Source organism: Halichoerus grypus, chromosome 6 (assembly GCF_964656455.1).
Source record: "Halichoerus grypus chromosome 6, mHalGry1.hap1.1, whole genome shotgun sequence".
NCBI classification, from domain to species: domain Eukaryota; kingdom Metazoa; phylum Chordata; class Mammalia; order Carnivora; family Phocidae; genus Halichoerus; species Halichoerus grypus.
The window spans coordinates 111,529,443-111,548,332 of NC_135717.1; the positions used below are offsets into that span (position 1 = coordinate 111,529,443).

At 37.5% G+C, this 18,890-nt stretch overlaps 1 long non-coding RNA gene across 2 annotated transcripts; it reads right to left on the reverse strand.

The window, feature by feature from the left end:
• Positions 1–3,211: 3,211 nt before the first annotated feature.
• On the reverse strand, positions 3,212–18,245 carry LOC118519881 (uncharacterized). Of its 2 annotated transcripts, XR_013448543.1 has the most exons (4): positions 18,153–18,245; positions 12,423–12,585; positions 5,487–5,598; positions 3,212–3,493 (listed from the first exon to the last, which is right to left on the reverse strand). It is a non-coding gene; the product is annotated as an uncharacterized LOC118519881 (long non-coding RNA). The 2 variants fall into 2 exon arrangements; XR_004909380.2 differs by lacking the exon at positions 12,423–12,585 and having other exon boundaries at positions 18,153–18,244.
• Between the last annotated feature and the right edge of the window lie 645 nt (positions 18,246–18,890).

Genomic DNA, 18,890 nt, shown 5'->3' on the forward strand with positions numbered 1-18,890 from the left:
AAGAATTGAAATAATGACAGAAAACAATGCTTTGCTAAGGCAGGAAAGATTGCATTTGTTTTTACGATAGGCTACCTTCAAAAAACAAAAACAAACACACAGAAATCATTTCAGTACTTCTCATAACATAATTAAGTGGTTATTTGTGTAATCATGTGCTTAAAGTATATTTCTTTCTCTAGTTCTGTAGGCTCACTCCTATCTCTCTGCTGCTTCTCTCAGATGTGAGGGGTGACCAGAGGTCAGATCATGCTTGGGCCTTGTTGACCACATTGAAGGCTTTGTACCTTCTTCTGAAGATAATGAGAAACCTCTGAAGAATTTTAAGTAGGAAATGGTACCATTAGATATAGCATATTTTTAAAAAATCACTCTGACAAAAAATAGATGGCAAGACCACATCAATACAATAAGATAATTAAATCAATTAAATCAATTTAGCTTTGACTTTGGTGTCTTTAGGTTCCCTCTCCACGACTGGACAAAATTACTCACCACCTGCTTGTGTGAGGATGACATACAATACAGGCCCTGTTTTAACTGGGTTTCTTATTTGTGTGCTCACTGTAGGCAACAGGGAAATGGTGGCAAATGTGTGTGGGGACATCCAATTTAAGGACCTCAGAAGAGGCTCTTGGAACTCAGATCTTTGTAGGGACTGAAAGATTACTTGCAAAGACTTCAACTCATATAATGAAGTGAAATAGGTATTGTTCTTCAAAAAGTTAACCTAGGGGTGCCTGGGTGGCTCAGATGGTTAAGCGTCTGCCTTCAGCTCAGGTCATGATCCCAGGGCTTGCTGCCCAGCTGCAGGGGATGTAGTCAGAGGTCACCACTGGCTCTCAGCACCTCAGAGTTGACCTCAGCTGCAGAAAGTTAACTTGCCCAGGGATACACCCTTCCTGGAGCAACACAAATACATTATGTTCTATCTTAATCAGGAAAGAGTATCAGAAGCCATTTGTATTCACATCGATCAGACAAAAATATTTATTCATAGTGTTAGCCAGGAGTAACTCTACTGCTCTTTGTCAAAACATAGTCCAAAGAAATCTGGATCATCTGGACATCCTACAACATGTCACATTGATTCATTTTATCAATGATACTATGTTTACAGGGGCCAATGGGCAAGAGATGGCTAGCATACAGAAGATCTTGGTAAGAGATATGTGTCCTATAGGGTAGGATATGGGCCCTGAAAAAATTCAAAGGCTTGACATAGTCATAAAGTTTTTAGGGATCCAGTGGTTAAGAACATACTGAAACATCGCCTCCAAATTAATGTATCTTGCACAACCTACCACAGAAAAAGGAAACATAATTACAAATGGGCTACAGGATCTAAGCCTAGAGCAGTAGAGGACTCATAGCAGGTCCAAGATGAGGGGCAAGCCATTCTGCCACCATGTGGGCCATAAGATCTGCAGACCTACAGTGTTGGAGGTATCAGTGGTGAGAAAAGAGACTGAGTGGAGTTCATGCCATGTTCCACTGAGAGAATATTAACACAGGTCCCTGGGTTTCTGGAGCAAGGCTATGCCATCTGCAGCAGAGAATTATATGCTTTTTGAAAAACACCCCCTGACATGGTACTAGCCCCTGGTAGAGGTGGGTCACCTCACTGTGGTGTGCCACATGACCATACAGCTCAATTGCTCATTATGGGCTGGGTCCTGTCAATCCGTCATAAGGTTGGGCAGGTCCAGGAATAGTTCATTGTAAGATGAAAGTGGTACATCTGGTATCAAGCATAAGTAGGACCAGAGAGGACCAGAGAGCACACATAAGCTACATGAGCAGGTAGACCAGAACTCCCCATGGCATCTACTATGGACTGAATGGACTAAGACTCCTATGTTGAAGCCTAACCCCCATCATGATGGTACTTGGAGGTAGGGATTTTGGGAAGTGATTAAAATGAGGTTTGGATGGGGTTTGGGGAACAGAGCCCCCCATATGTGCCTGTATAAGGAGATAAAAAATCCAGAGCTCAATTTCTCTGCCACGTGAGGATCTAAAGAGAAAATGGCTGTCTATGAACCTGGAAACTAACCCTCACCAGATACCAGATATGCTGGCACTTGTTCTTGGACCTCTTAGCCTCCAGAAATGTGAGAAATAAATGTTTGTTGTTGAAGCTACCCAGTCTATGTTTATTCATTATAGCAGCCTGTACTAAGACAGTATCCATCTCTATTATAATAATATACTTCCTCCTCCTCACACCTTTGAACATATAGGAGATCCCAAATTAATGACTAATAGAGAAGGGGAAAAAACAACAGAAAAAAAACAAGCTTGGTTAATGGTGGCTTGGCTTGGTATATTGGTGTCAGCTGAAAGTGGACAGCAACTCTACTATGGCTCATTCAGGGATGGCCTTACAAAACCCTGGAAAGAGAAATTCTTCCTAATGGTTAGTGCTTTGGTTGGTTTACCTGGTCATATACTTTGTGTGGAAAGAAAAGTCACCCAAGGTTGGAATATATATGGACTTATAGATTGTGGTAAGTGGACTGGAAGGCTAGCCAGAGATTGTAGAGCATATGAATGTACGTAAGGGGAATGATCACAAAGTGTGAAGGTGTTTATATGTTCATGCTCATTACACAAGAGGAATTAACTAGGTAGACAAAATGGCTCAGCAGTTGACGTCAGTCTCTACCATTGGACACCCTAGGCAAAAAAACAACAACAAAAAATATGACGTATTCTGCTTTTGCTTTCTACGTTCTTGTGCTTCTATTTTCAGGGAATTGCTGAGGCTGATGAGTCATCATGGCAAAAAAAATTAACTAGGAATATACTAGAACAGGCAGGCTGGATTGGCAGCCTCTACATGAAGAAACCAGAGCTGCCCAATGAAAATATATCACGTTGTAAAGGATGTTTTGTCTGTCATAATCCAGAGAGATTTTTCAGCAAAATCAGTTAATTTGCGCTCGTTAAGACAGCAAAAACAATCTGTCAACCTGACCCTCTCCACCATCTTTCTGTGAGCCTTGGGGCTGTCCAAAAGCTATGGGGAGACCTGCCTGCCTGACAGCTCATTAGTAGAATACTTCAGTGAGCTGTGCTATGAATAGGAATTTTTAAATAAGTGCAGTAAGCAGTTTCCTCATTCTGTCTAGGTGCTATAAGACATCCGAAGGATATTGGAATGCTTTTAAAAAGATTACATTAATTAAGGAATACTGGATCAGATGTCTTCTTGCATCTAAAAACATGTTTATTTCAGCATCTTGAGACCAAACAGCAAAATATACAAGATTAGCAAAGGAACAAAGACAACAGATCCACAAACACAGTTCTGTTTTCACTGCACTATTAATATTACACTTGTTAAACAGATACAGAAATATCTGATAATCCATGACAGGTGGGAATTCATTTATTCTAGAATCATAAGGGCTGATGTGGTAGCAGATGGATAGTCCTTACTTGGTGATTAGGCAAGCTGTCCTCATAAGTACCTCTTCCAGTGCGGTCACTAGAAGAAATGACAAGCAGTGCTTCCATGGGAACCGAATCTGATATTGAATTGTCTCCAAAGGTAGATGAGGGAGACCCCATAAGACAAATGCTTATGTGTGTGTGTGTGTCCCCCCTACCCCAGGAGGGAAACATTTTAGTACATGTGCTAAGATGATGATTGGATTTTCTGAGTATACAATGCTTCATTGGCAAGATAATAACAAATTAAATGTAATGATATTCTTGCATATGCTGCCATGAAACACGCCTGGTTAATGGGATTATTGGCCCCTCAATGGCAAAAAAAACAAAAAACAGAAAAAAAAAAACCCACATGATTTATAAAGCTCTTTATTTTAAATAGCACCTTCAATAAATACATACAAAATAGATGAATAGATGGAAGAATAATAAACAGATGCATGCATGCATACAATGCAAGTGGTGTGTCAGCTTTACATAATATATGGCTTTATCCCTTTTATTGTCCTAACTAATCTCTTAATACTTGCTTGCCTCAATTATCTAGAATCCAGTAACACCTCCCTGAGGTATTCTCACTTCAACTGATACCTTTAAGGACCACTCAGCTCCATCTGCATGTGAGAGAAATGGCAAACCTGCCTACTCCATTATCATTATTCTCCTTCATTGCCATATTTTTTCACTGGTTGCTATTGGAATTGGTTCCTCTTAGTCACATGGGTTGTTTCACACTGCTGAGATGATCCTTAAGAATTTATACTCCTTAAAAGAAAAAGCTTCAAGAGGCATGTCCCATCCTTGAATTCCCAAAGTAAAGATCTTTTGGGTTATCCTCATGTGCAGGCCATTGTCTATACAAAGCATAATGCAGTGGGCAAGGTGCTGGGTCCTGAGAGTCCTCTAGCCTTGGTATCACAATGGACTGAGAGCAGCCCTGCCTCCAAAGCATTTTTAACCTCAGTGTTGACTCTAGACTCTCTATTTCCATATGGTTCACACCTCTTTGAGGCCCTTGTTCCTTCCTACCAAATGATTAACTAAAATCATGGAGTTCATCATAGACTTTCTAATAATATTGAACCTCAAGAGAGGTGATAGAAGATTCTCTCCCTCCCAGGAGGCTTCTTGGCCCCATATTTACTGTCCTCTACCTTCCAAGATGCATTGAGAAGGACTTCCCTTGTCAGGCTACCAAATGTAGCCCTTCTTCCTCAAGGGAAATCAGCCTTACCTTTATATAATGAAGAACTATTCAACCAACTTACCTAAATACAGAAGACCTGCTGCAAGGTAAACTGATGCATCTACCCAAAAGAACATGCAGAAGCTAGCTCTCTTACTGCAATAATTTTGAATTCAGTCTCACCCAATACTGCACTGGCAATGATAACAGTTAACATGTACTGAAGTACTTTATTGGGTGCCAGGCCCTTTGTTAAGCACTTCACATGCATAAGGTCAATTGACCCCCACATAATCTCTGTGATAGACACAGTTATTATTTCCATTTCACAGATTAAGAAACTGAGACCAAGAGCAGTGCAGGAACCTGGACAATGTTGCAGAACCAGTAAGAGATATAGCCAGATTCAAATGAGGGGCATCTAATTTATAGATACATAAATATATATATATATTATATATTATATGTATATATATATATGCTATACATCTATACTTCATACAAGTGGTAGGATGGGAAGACAGCAGGAGGAATGGAAGGGAGAGAGCAGAGACAGGATTCTAGTGCAGGTCAGCTCATTCTGTCTTTTTGCCTATGCCATTGTGGTCTTTTGCCATGGTCCTACAAACCGAAATTATTTTTCATGCTTTCCTCCCTCCCCCCAAAGCATTTCATAAAATTTTATGTGAGGACGTCTCAGTCTCACTGAATCAAATTTGATTACAAACATATTATATGCTTCTATTTTTTGTAGCATTCTGTGAGAATTAACACACTTAAAATTCATACATGTTGGAATGTGATGTTTCTTTGGCCAGTCTTTGCTCTGATATGATCTTACCTTTTTACTCCTTTGAAAATCCAATTTTCTCAAATGCAGATCCCAAGAAAAAAGGCTAGCAGAAAACTGCTTTTAGCTTGTGCTACATGCTTCTCTTGGTAGAGGATTTTACCTGGTACCAAAAAAAGCAAAAAAAAAAAAAAAAAAGTAAATTTGAAAACAGATTGTTTTTAATGGTCAAAAATCCTCCTATTATGCACAGCTATATGTTTTTGTAGAATGTCAGGATTTACATAAGCAAACTGTTCTTCTTTCCTCAAAACCATTCCTCTCCCCGTATTCCAGATCTTGGTGTTACAATATATGAAATTTACTTTAAAATACTTCAGTAGACAGTGTGATTCAAATGTATGTTTGTTTAATGTACTTTCCAGGGCAGTAAGTTGTCCTGATAGAAACTCATCTCCTGGGTGGTCACCTAGAAGTTAATATTAGATCAGAAAGGCCATAACTCCAAAGTGCCTTTTATAGTGTTCTGGCTATGTTGATCTCTGATCCGATGTTACTGCATAATATAATGAATGCCAGAAATGAGCTTTCATTGGTGAAAGTAATGATATTTAACTTATGAGGATATTGTAATGACATTTCCCATTTTTGCACAGACCCAGAATAAAAACCTAGTAAATCCTGTGTCTTATACTCTTAGAGAGGGCACTGGAGAATTAACCCCTAGAGGACTCAGGTTACAGCTACTAGATCAGAGGATTTTGATGATTACTAGAAAGGTGACCACATCCTGCCTCTAAAATAATGTTTAACTTGCCTCAGGTAAACATTTCATACAAGTTGCAGTAAGTCACCTATGAGAGCAGAGAGATGGGTATCAATAAGATTACAAGACAAGTTGTATGCACTATTTTATGCCTGCTTAGAAAATGTCTAAGTGTGTGGCAGAATTTGGTCTAAGACCTGCTTTCACTATAACATTCTACCCTTATTGCATAATCAACAGCTAACCTTCATCATCTCAACATTTACAGACTACATTTATCTGTAAAGGTGCCTAAAGGGGGTGCTTCATCAAATTGGAATGGAATTAAACTAAGTATCAGTTACAGAAAGGGATCTGGAAATCCAAACAGATTTGGAGATTAAAAAAAAAAAAAAAGGAAAACATGGGTCAAAAAGGAAGTCTCAAGAGATAATTTAAAAATATTTTGAACTAAATGAAAATAAAAATTCAACTCATTAAAAATTTTTGTAATGCAGCATAAGCAATGCTTAAGGGAAATTTGTGGCATTAAATGCATATATAAGAAAAGAAGAAAAATCTAAAATCAGTCATCTAAACTTTCTTCTTAAGAAACTATAGAAGGAAGACAATTTAGACATAAAGCAAAGAGAAGAAATAACAAAAATAAAACAGACATCAATGATAGCAAAAATGGGAAATTAATAGGCAAACCAATAAAGCCAAATGCTGGTTCTTTGAAAAGAACAATAAAATTGATAAACTGCCAGTTAGACTAGCCAAGAAAAAAGGAGAAAAGACACAAATCACCACTACTAGACGTGAAAGAGGAATCATTACTACTGATATCCCATGGATATCAAAAGGTTAATAAAGGAATATTATGAATGATATTCTGTTCATAAATTTGATAACTTAGATGAGGTGGACTAATTCTTTAAAGAAACAAACTACCTAAGTCACACAAGGATAAATAAATAATGGGCTCATCTTTAAAGAAATTGAATCAATATAAAAACCTTCCAAAACAGAAAGCACCAGGCTCAGATGGTTTTAATAGTGAATTCTACCAAAAGTCAAGAAAGAAATGATATCAATTCTCTACAATCTCATCCAGAAAACAAAAGCAGAGGAAATTTTCCTGTTTTTTTCTGTGAGGACAGCATTACTGTAATACCAAAACCAGTTTTTAAGACATTATAAAAAGGAAAACTACAAATTACAGACCAATATTTTTCATGAACATAGTGCAAAAAATATTAGCAAGTCAACTCCAATAATGTATACAAAGAATTATACACCATAAACAAGTGGGATTTGTCCCAGGTATGCAATGCTGATTCAACATTAGAAAATGAAATAATGTAATCCACCACACTAATAAGCTAAAGAAAAACATCATGTGATAATATCAATTAATGCAAAAAAGCACTTGACAAAATCCAATGTTCGTTCATGGTTAAAACTCTCAGCAAATGAGGATTAGAGGGGGATTTCCTCAACCTGACAGAGAATATATACAAAAAATCCACAGGTAAAATCACACTTAATCTTGAGAAACAAGAGAATCAAGGGCTGTTGCCCTAAGATTAAGAACAAGATGAGTATGTCCCCTCTCACTACTTCCATTCAACATCACAGTGGAAGCCCTTTCTAGTGCAGTAAGACAAGAAAAGGAAATTAAAAATATACAGTTTGAGAAATAAAATCGTTTTATTTGCAGGTGACATAATTAATCTTTGTAGAAAACCCCAAAGACTTGACCAAAAAAAAAGTCTTCCTAGAACAAATAACCATTTTTAGCAAGGTTGAAAGATAATCAGTTAATATGGAAAAGTCAATTGTTTTTCTATATAACAGTAATAAAACTATTGGAATTTGAAATAAAAAACACATTGTCACTTATAATAGCTCCCAGAAAATGAAATACTAAGGTATTTGAAAATTTGAAAATTTGAAATTTTAAAAAATATGTAAACAATCTACATATAGAAAACTATAAATGTCTGATAAAAGAGTCAAAGAAGATATAAATAAATGAAGCAATATTCCATATTTGATATTGTTAAGATATCAATTCTTCCCAATTTGATATACAGACTCAAATTAATTTTAATCAAAATCCCAGCATCCTATTTTGTGGATATTGTCAAACTGATTCTAAAGTTTGTGTGGAAAGGCAAAAGAACCAAAATAGCAACACAATACTGAAGAGGAAGAACAAAGTTGGAAGACTTCAAGTTATAGAACCGCAAGAATTACTATGAAGCTATGGTAATCATGACAACATAGTAGTTGGGCAAAGACAGACACATGGGTCAATGTAACAGAGTAGAGAGCCCAGAAATAACGCATAAAAATAGCCAACTGATCTTTCACAAAGGAGCTAAGGGAATTCAATGGATAAAGGATAGTCCTTTCAACAAACAGTGCTGGAAAACTTTGACATTCATATGCAAAAAAAAAAAAAAAAAATGAACCTAGACCCAACCCATATACGATTCATAGAAGTCAACTCAAAAAGGATCCTAGACCTACATGTAAAACTTCTTGAAGAAAACAGGAAAAAAATCTAGGTGACATTGGGTTTGGCAATAAGGTTTTAGACACAATACTAAAAATATAATCCATGAAAGAAAAAAATAGTGAGATTTTGTTAAAATTAAAAACTTCTGCACTGTGAAAGACATTGTTTAAGAGTGAAAAGCCACAGACAGAAAGAGAAGATTTGGAAAACACAAGTCTATCAAAGGACTGGTATCAAAATATACAAAGAACTCTTAAAATTCAGTAATAAGAAAACAAACAACCGACTTAAAAAATGGACAAAACATCTCAACAGACAGCTGATATACACCTGCATAACTATATACACCTAGAAGATATACACGTGGCAAACAGCATATGAAAAGGTGCTTAGCATCATTTATTAGGGAATTGCAGATTAAAACAACCGGGAGATAATACTACCTATCTATTAGAATGGTTAAAACTCCACGCAGTACTGCATGGAGCACTGGGTGTTATACGCAAACAATGAATCATGGATCACTACATCAAAAACTAATGATGTAATGTATGGTGATTAACATAACATAATAATAATTTTAAAAAACTAAAAAAAAAAGAACGGTTAAAACTCAAAAATATAATATCAAATGCTGAGGATGAGGAGCAACAGAAACTCTCATTCATTACTGGTGGGAATGCACAATAGTACAGCCACTTGGGAAGACAGTTTGTCAGTTTCTTACAGAACTAAACATAGTCTTACCATATGTTCCAGACATCACATTCCTAGATATTTATCCAACTAATTTGAAAACTCAGATCCACACAAAACCTATACATGGATATTTATAGCACTTTTATTCATAACTCAAACAACTGGAAGCAACTAAGATATCCTCAATAGGTGAATGTACAAACAATCTGTGGTGTATGCATGGAATATGTGTGATAAAAATCTATGATAAAAATAAATGAGCTATCATGCCACCAAAAACATATGGACAAATCTTAAGTGCATATTGGTAAGTGAAAGAAACCAGTCTGAAAAGGCCACATACTGTATGATTCAAACTGTTTTGAATACTTGACATTTTGGGAAAAAGTAAAATTATAGAGATGGTAAAAGATCAGTGGTTGCCAAGAATTCAAATAAGGGGTGGAGAGATGAATAGGCGAAGCACTGGAGACTTTTAGGGCAGTGGAATTATTCTGTATGATATTGTAATGGTAGATACATGACACTATGCACTTGTCAAAATGCACAGAATTTTATAGCACAAAGAGTGAATCTTAATGTATGTAAATTAAAAAAAAAAAAACAGCATTTAGGAGTTTGGGAGATCCCAGGAAAGAATGTAGACTGTGACAAGAGAATATAATTATATTAAAATATATGAAACAACCTCCCTGACGGGGGTGGTGGGGGAAATGTGTTAACCTAAATAACTTTGGTAATGGAATTGCTTATAAGCATTGTATCCCACAAGGTTACAGTTTTAACAAATCTGATACAGCTATACATATATATTGGAATTGAACAATCAAATAAATAGATGGCAGATGGTATGAGCTAGGTTTCTCATTATTGGAGTGGGAATTTACAGATAAGCAAGGGGAAGAGGCTAGAATGATCCATATACTAATAGGTTAGAATTGGAGAGAGCCATATGAACTCAGTTTAATTTAATATAGTTACTGATGGTAACATATAGTAATATTTATAGAATATATATATATAGAAATCTATATATTTCTATTTCTATATCTATATAGAAAAAATATATATATGGGTTAGTATACATACATACATATCTTGGCTCTGTCAACTGAGGATCTAAAATAAATGATGCCCCAGTAACAATGAGCATGCTTAGTACCTAGATCATGATTTTTAATACCATTCTCTTGTAAAAGGAACTAAGTCTCTTTAGTAAAATGACTGGTTCTAGGACTGTGGGCAGAAAATATAGAAGATGAGTCTGGAGCATCTTGTAGTGCCAGAAAATAAGGAAATGCTCAAAAAACAAACAGCAGTAAAACACACGCACACACACACACACATTGATGAGGTATGTCAAAAGGACACAAGAGCCAACTGAAAAAGCTCCCAAATGGCTAAAGCTGGAACAATTCAAGCAAAAATGAAAAATAAAAATAAAAAAGAAGTACTGAATTATAGCCAAAGCATAAAATCTATGAGTCCATGCTGATAGAAATAAATAACTGAATGACTCAGTAAATGGGGGGAGAGGGAAAAAGAAAATCACCATTCAGAGGAATTCCCAATAATTTATGTAGATACTCCACCCTAAGGAAAGGAGGAGCATAACTCCTAACTCCTTCAATGTGGGCTGTGCATAGAAACTTTCTTCCAAAGAGCAAAGCACGGAAAGGAAGAAAAAAAAAAAGGTAACTTTACAGCGGTGAAACTTGACAAACCTTACTCAGCCTGGTGATCAAGATCAACATAAGCAGTCATAAAGCTTATGAGAGTATGTGCCCTTGATATGATGTGATGAAAATGACACTTCATCTCTGTGGTCTTCCTTTCCAGACCTATAGGCCCAGTTTAACCATGAGAAAAACATCAGACAAATTCCAATAGAGGGGCATTCTATTTAACCAGTCTTCCTCAAAATTATCAAGGTCATCAGAGACAAGGAAAGGTCTGAGGAAATTCCACAACCAAGACGAGCCTAAGAAGACATGACAGCTAAATGTAATGTGGTTTCCTGGATCAGAAAAGGGACATTAGATTAAAAACTAAGGAAATCTGAATAACCCATGGATGTTAGTTAATAATAACATACTAATATTGGTTCATTAATTGTAACAAATACATAATACTAATGTAACATGTTAATAATAGAAAAAACTGTGTACAGGAGGGTATATGGGAACCCTGTAGTTTCTGCTCAATTTTTCTGTAAATCTAAAACTGCTCTACAAAATAAAGTCTATTAAGAAAAAAATGTGATATAGACACACACATATATACACACAATGGAATATTATTCAGCCATAAAAAAAGAAGGAACTGCTACTACTTGCAACAACATGTATGAAACTTGAGGGCATTATGCTAAGTGAAGTAAGTCAGACAGAGAAAGACAAATACATTATGATCTCACTTAGATGTGGAATCTCAAAAAGCCAAACTCATTGAAACAAAGGATCTATTGGTGGTTCTCAGGCATGGGAACATGGACAAGGGTGGTCAAAGGATACAAACCTACTGGTTATAAGATGCAGTCCTGAGGATGTAATACACAGCATGATGACAGTAGTTAACAATACTGTACTGTGTATTTGAATGTTGCTAAGAGAATAGATTTTAGAAGTTTGTAACCACTAAAGAAAAACTGTAACTACACAAGCTGATGGATGTATTAACTAATCTTATTGTGTTAATCATTTTCCAATATATACATATATAAAATCACTACACTGCACAACTTAAATTTACACAATGTTATATGTCAATTATATCTCAATAAAGCTGAAAAAAATTTTAAATAAATAGAAAGTAAAGCTTCCAGCAGCTTAAAGGTAATAGAATCATGTTTCCATGGATATAGTTCACTGAGACCAAACATTTATCCTGCTAGTCATTTAGCTCAGATAAAAAATAAACACTTATTTAATAAAATATATTGCTCACATTATTATAATTTGTAATTATATGTCATCTTCTATGCAAGAGCTCAAAGGGCTTTACAATTAAAAACTACCTGCGGGGCACCTGGGTGGCTCAGTCTGTTAAGCAGCCGACTCTTGATTTTGGTTCATAATCTCAGGGTCGTAAGATCAAGCCCCGCGTGGGGCTCCGCACTCAGCGTGGAATCTGCTTAGGATTCTCTCTCCCTCTCTCTGCCTCTTCTGCTTGTGCTCTCTCTAAAATAAATAAATAAATCTTTTTATTTTTTTTCCCTTGTATCTTTTTTTTTTAATTTTTTAAATTTTATTATGTTATGTTAGTCACCATACAATACATCATTAGTTTTTGATGTGGTGATCCACAATCCACTGTTTTCGTATAACACCCAGTGCTCCATGCACTACGTGCCCTCCTTAATACCCATCATGGGGCTAACCAATCCCCCCTCCCCTATCCCCCCAAAACCCTGTTTGTTTCTCGGAGTCCATAGTCTCTCATGGTTCATCTCTCCCTCCGATTCCCCCGCCTTCATTTTTCCCTTCCTTCTCCTAATGTCCTCCATGTTATTCCTTATGTTCCACAAATAAGTGAAACCATATGATAATTGACTTTCTCTGCTTGACTTATTTCACTTAGCATAATCTCGTCCAGTACCATTCATGTTGATGTAAAAGTTGGGTATTCATCCTTTCTGATGGCTGAGTAATATTCCATTGTATATATGGACCACATCTTCTTTATCCATTCATCTGTTGAAGGGCATCTCGGCTCTTCCCACAGTTTGGCTATTGCGGACATTGCTGCTATGAACATTGGGGTGCATATGGCCCTTCTTTTCACTACATCTGTGTCTTTGGGATAAATATCCAGGAGTGCAATTGCTGGGTCATAGGGTAGCTCTATTTTTAATTTTTTGAGGAACCTCCACACTGTTTTCCAAAGTGGCTGTACCAACTTGCATTCCCACCAACAGTGTAAGAGGGTTCCCCTTTCTCCACCACCTCTCCAACATTCGTTGTTTCTTTCCCTGTCCATTTTTGCCATTCTAACTGGTGTAAGGTGGTATCTCAATGTGGCTTTGATTTGAATTTCCCTGATGGCTAATGATGATGAACATTTTTTCATGTGTCTGTTAGCCATTTGTATGTCTTCTTCAGAGAAGTGTCTGTTCATCTCTTCTGCCCACTTTTTGACTTATTTGTTTTTTGGGTGTTCAGTTTGAGAAGTTCTTTATAGATCTTGGATACCAATCCTTTATCTGTAGTGTCATTTGCAAATATCTTCTCCCATTCTGAGGGTTGCCTCTTTGTTTTGTTGACTGTTTCCTTTGCTGTGCAGAAGCTTTTTATCTTGATGAAGTCCCAAAAGTTCATTTTTGCTTTTGTTTCACTAGCTTTTGGAGGTGTATCTTGAAAGAAGTTGCTGTGGCCGATGTCAAAGAGGTTACTGCCTATGTTCTCCTCTAGGATTTTGATGGATTCCCGTCTCACATTGAAGTCTTTCATCCATTTTGAGTTTATCTTTGTGTATGGTGTTAGAGAATGGTCGAGTTTCATTCTTCTGCATGTGGCTGTCCAATTTTCCCAGCACCATTTATTGAAGAGACTGTCTTTTTTTCCATTGCATGCTTTTTCCTGTTTTGTCGAAGATTATTTGACCATAGATTTGAGGGTCCATATGTGGGTTCTCTATTCTGTTCCATTGGTCTATATGTCTGTTTTTGTGCCAGTACCATGCTGTCTTGGTGATCACAGCTTTGTAATATAGCTTGAAATCGGGCAACGTGATGCCCCCAGCTTTTTTTTTTTTCTTTTTCAACATGTCCTTGGCGATTCGGGGCCTTTTCTGATTCCATACAAATTTTAGGATTGTTTGTTCCACCACTTTGAAAAATGTCATTGGAATTTTGATCGGGATGGCACTGAAGGTATAGATTGCTCTGGGTAGCATAGACATTTTAACAATGTTTATTCTTCCAATCCATGAGCATGGAATATTTTTCAAATTGGCAAAGAAGAAGTCAAACTCTCTCTTTTTGCAGACGACATGATACTTTATGTGGAAAACCCAAAAGACTCCACCCCCAAATTACTAGAACTCATACAGCAATTCAGTAATGTGGCAGGATACAAAATCAATGCACAGAAATCAGTTGCTTTCTTATACACTAACAATGCAACTGTAGAAAGAGAAATTAGAGAAACGATTCCATTTACAATAGCACCAAAAAACCATAAGATACCTCGGAAGAAACCTAACCAAAGAGGTAAAGGATCTATACTCTAGGAACTACAGAGCACTCATGAAAGAAATTGAAGAAGACATAAATAAATCTTTTTAAAACACCTACTTGCAATCTCTAAGAGTATAGTTAAATGTTATATTCCATTGATAAGTAAACTAATAATACAAGATAAGTTAAAAGTAAACATGCTCAGCTCACTCCATGTGCAACACAAATTAGGGCTCACTCTGATATCAGTCATCATGACGAACACCGAACCTTTCAGAAATAGTAAATGGCCCTGACCACTTCCATTTCCTGAGGCTTCTGGATATTAAGAAATAAAGATAGACCAAAAGAGAACTACTCAAAATTGTGTGGTCCAAAAAATTTGTCTTCTAGTTCTTAAACAAAATGCTTCAAATAGAAAAATATACATATTCAGTACATACTGTAATATAAATGTCCTGTTTATCAGATAATGATGGAATTTCTAGTAATTTGTAGTGAACCACCATATAACCGTGAAGCTACCCTTCTCACTTTTATTCTCTGACCATATATAATAATTGTCCTTAACACTCACTGAACACTGACTATGTTCCACCTATTAAAACCTTCCCAATAACTGTGAGCTAGATATTACTATAATCTTCATTTTACAGGTAAGGAAATTAAGGCGTGGAGAGAGGACAATGTCCTCAAGGTGTCACAGCTGGCAAGGGTGGACCTGGGATCTGAACCTGGTGGTCTGTGTGTATAACCTCACAGTCCACAGACCTCCACCTCTATAGAGGTGGGTAAAATCATCTGGGAAGAACGAGAAAGGGTCTAAAATTAGGGTTTTGGTGCATGTAGATCCCAACCCTCCTAACAGCACAGTCCCTGGAGAGTAGTCACATCCAGTGGGACCACCTTAAGGAGTGGAGGCACCAGCCTGCGTCTGTCTCCAGGGAAAATGCTGTTGGAATTTGCTCTCTGTGGCCACATGAATAATTCCCAACTCTGACCCAGTGCTGCAGCTGGTGTGAGCTGTTTCTCTCTACCTGGCAGCTCCAGGAGACCTGTAAATTCAATTCAAGACCTCTTGTGGTGGAGAGAAGAGGACACACAGCCCTCCGGAGAGATGCAATCAGAAAGGATGATCTGGTGGGAGTTATGCAAATACTGCTCCTCCACGGTGACTGTGCCGGGGAGCCAAACATCGAATCCCTTTCCTGGGGAGAGAATCAGGCATCGCCTTTCCTGAGCCTCCTGCCTCAGGTTACTGTCACAGTCTGCCCTCGCTTTCAACCAGCCATTTACAAATGCTGCTTCCCAATTACCACACTGTTTATTAAGAAGCTTCATTAAACTCTAAAACAGAGCTAAAAGAGAGTTGGGCCTTATATAGGAAGAAACAGAGTATTCCAGTAGCTCTTATTTAGGGAGAACATTCTTTTCTTTCTTTTTTTTTTTTTAAGATTTTATTTATTTGAGAGAGAGAGAGAGAGCACGAGGCAAGCAGGAGGGGGAGGGGAGGGGCAGAGGGAGAGGGAGTAGCCTACTCTCCCGCCGCCAAGCAGGGAGCCCAATGCAATGTGGGGCTTGATCCCAGGACCCCAGGATCATGACCTGAAACGAAGGCAAGTAGCTTAACCGACTGAGCCACCCAGGCGCCCAAATAACATGATTTTCTATATTAAAAAATAAGCAAATACAAGAAAATCCCAGCAGTTTAACTCACCTAGTAAAACCACCTACCTGTCTCCATTGTTAATGTGACTTTTACTTTCATTTAGCTGTGAGAGGCACAGGTGCCATATTGCTTCTTCTTCGTTATGTGATGTTAGACAATTTACTTACCTGATTTGTGCCCTGGTTTCCTCATCTACAGAAATGGATTAATAATACATACCTCACAGAATTATTGTGAAGATTAATAAGTTTATATAAGCAATTAGTGTGGCCACTCTGATTATTACCCATGTGGAATTGAAATCAAGCAATTTACTCAGGACAGATTATTCAAGTGAATTTCTAACTATATGTATATTGCTCAGGCCAGTTCTTTTTGTCCCTCCTTTTCATCTATGCCCTTTGTACTGCTGATGCCTAATTCTACATTTCCAAAACGTCTCTCCTGAATTTTAGATTTGAATACATAAATATCTGCCAAATATATACACGTGGACCCCCAAACCACTTTATATTTAGCATATTTAAAACTTTCCCATAGACCTTCCTATTATATTAATAATTTAATTTAAAAATATTTTTTTAATAAAGAGTGTGGAGTGTGTTTAAGTTTTAAACAGTTGTACAAACTAATTCTAATCTACTTCCTAGGGGGGTTTAATTAGTATTTGACTAATCAGAAATCAAGCTCCAAGGAAGGTTACTAAACATTTGAATTATCATTATCAAAATCTAAGACCCTAGAGTATGTAATTAGCCTAAGGGATATTAGAACCTTTTTAGAATTTTTTTTTTTTTAAAGATTCCATTTATTTATTTGACAGAGAGACAGTGAGAGTGTGAACACAAGCAGGGGGAGTGGGAGAGGGAGAAGCAGGCTTCCCACCAAGCAGGGAGCCCGATGCGGGGCTCGATCCTGGGACTCCGGGACCATGACTGAGCCGAAGGCAGATGCTTAACGACTGAGCCACTCAGGCGCCCCTACAATTTTTTTAATTACTAAAGAAATGAATGTGTTCAAGAAAGATGACTGGCTAGAAATGTTCCACAGTCTCCACTACCCTTTCACAAACATGAAATAAGAGCCCAGCAAGAGCTTGAGGTGAATGCCAATGGTTTTGCATTCCCCCAGTCCACAAACCACTTTGTAACCTAACCAGTCTAGACGGTTGGCTGATCCTTCTCTCAGAAAGTCCCAGAATCTTTCCCCTGAGCCTTTTCTACAAGGTGCTGGTTGGGTGCCTGGTACAGAGTATGACATTGTTTTTGTGCCTTCTTGCTAATCGTGTTTGGGCTTTGGGCCTGAGCAGAACTTGGCCTAAGTCTTGCTTTCAGGATAACATGCCATCTATTAGCAATGTTATGGGAAAGAGAAAGCACAGACCACACCCACCTCGGCTCCATCAGAGGCTACCATGTTTACCAAACAATCTCGCATCTTCTGACCTGTCAAAGTGGCTTTAGAACAGTTTACATCAATTTCCTATTTGATGGCTGGCCCTATAGTTCACCTGCTCAAGTCATAAATGTAGGAGTGATTCTAGATTATTTGCTTTCCTTGAGCTCACTCATCCAATCAGTCCACATACTTACAGTCTCTCCAGCACATTTCTTCAACTACATCCTGTTAACTGTACCCTAGTCCAGACCCTCACTCTTATTCTTGGAACTCTAGAAGCACTTTCCAACTTCCCTTCCCCCTTATCTCGCCATACCTTCTAACACATCCACATTGTAGTCACACACATACTGTATTCACACATGTAACCTTATTCCACTGCCTAAAAGCTTTCAAAGGTTTGCATTATCAACATGATGAATAAAGTCTAAATACTTTGCTTAAATCCATCATTTTATCTTCTGCTTTGTAGAGTATCTGTCCTGGTCAGATCTTACTCTTACCTTGTAGACTTGGAGAACCCCATGGTAATTTGTTGTCATTCATCTCTGTATCATCAACACCCAGAAAATGGAGGATGTTCAGTGCACATTTGCTGGAAGAAGGAGAATCACAGGAGTTGTTTGAACAACTATTTAAAATGAAATGGAATATAATAGCTGACACTTTTTGAGTAATTACTATGTGCCAGAGACTATTCATAAGCATTTCACATAAATTAATTCATTCAATTCTCATAAGAACAATATAAGGTAGTATTATAATTATTCCATTTTTACCAATGTGAACACTGAAGCACAGAGAGGTTAAATAACTAGCCCAAAACCACACAGCTTATAATGCACAGAACCAGGACTCAGACTGTAGCAGTCAGGCCCCGGAGGCACTGTATCTAACCATTACACTCTGCAGTCTCTTGCAGTCTGTGAGATGGATGGAATTGTTAGTTAACAGAATTTTGAGTCAGATACTTTACAATTCTGTACCTCATGTTCATCTGTAAAATGAAGGTAATTGTGCCTGGCTCATAGAGCCACTGTGAGGACTAAATGAGATAATCCTATGAAGCCTTTATTCTGTGCTTTGCAGGTTGTGCTATGATTTCCTACTTCTCTCCTCATCCTCTCCCCTTGATTACTCTACTCCAGTCACTGCCCCCCTTGCTTTTCCTCAAATGCATCTCACTTTACTTGAGTGCCTTAGGACATAGGCATATGCTCTTCCCTCTGGAATGTTCTTCT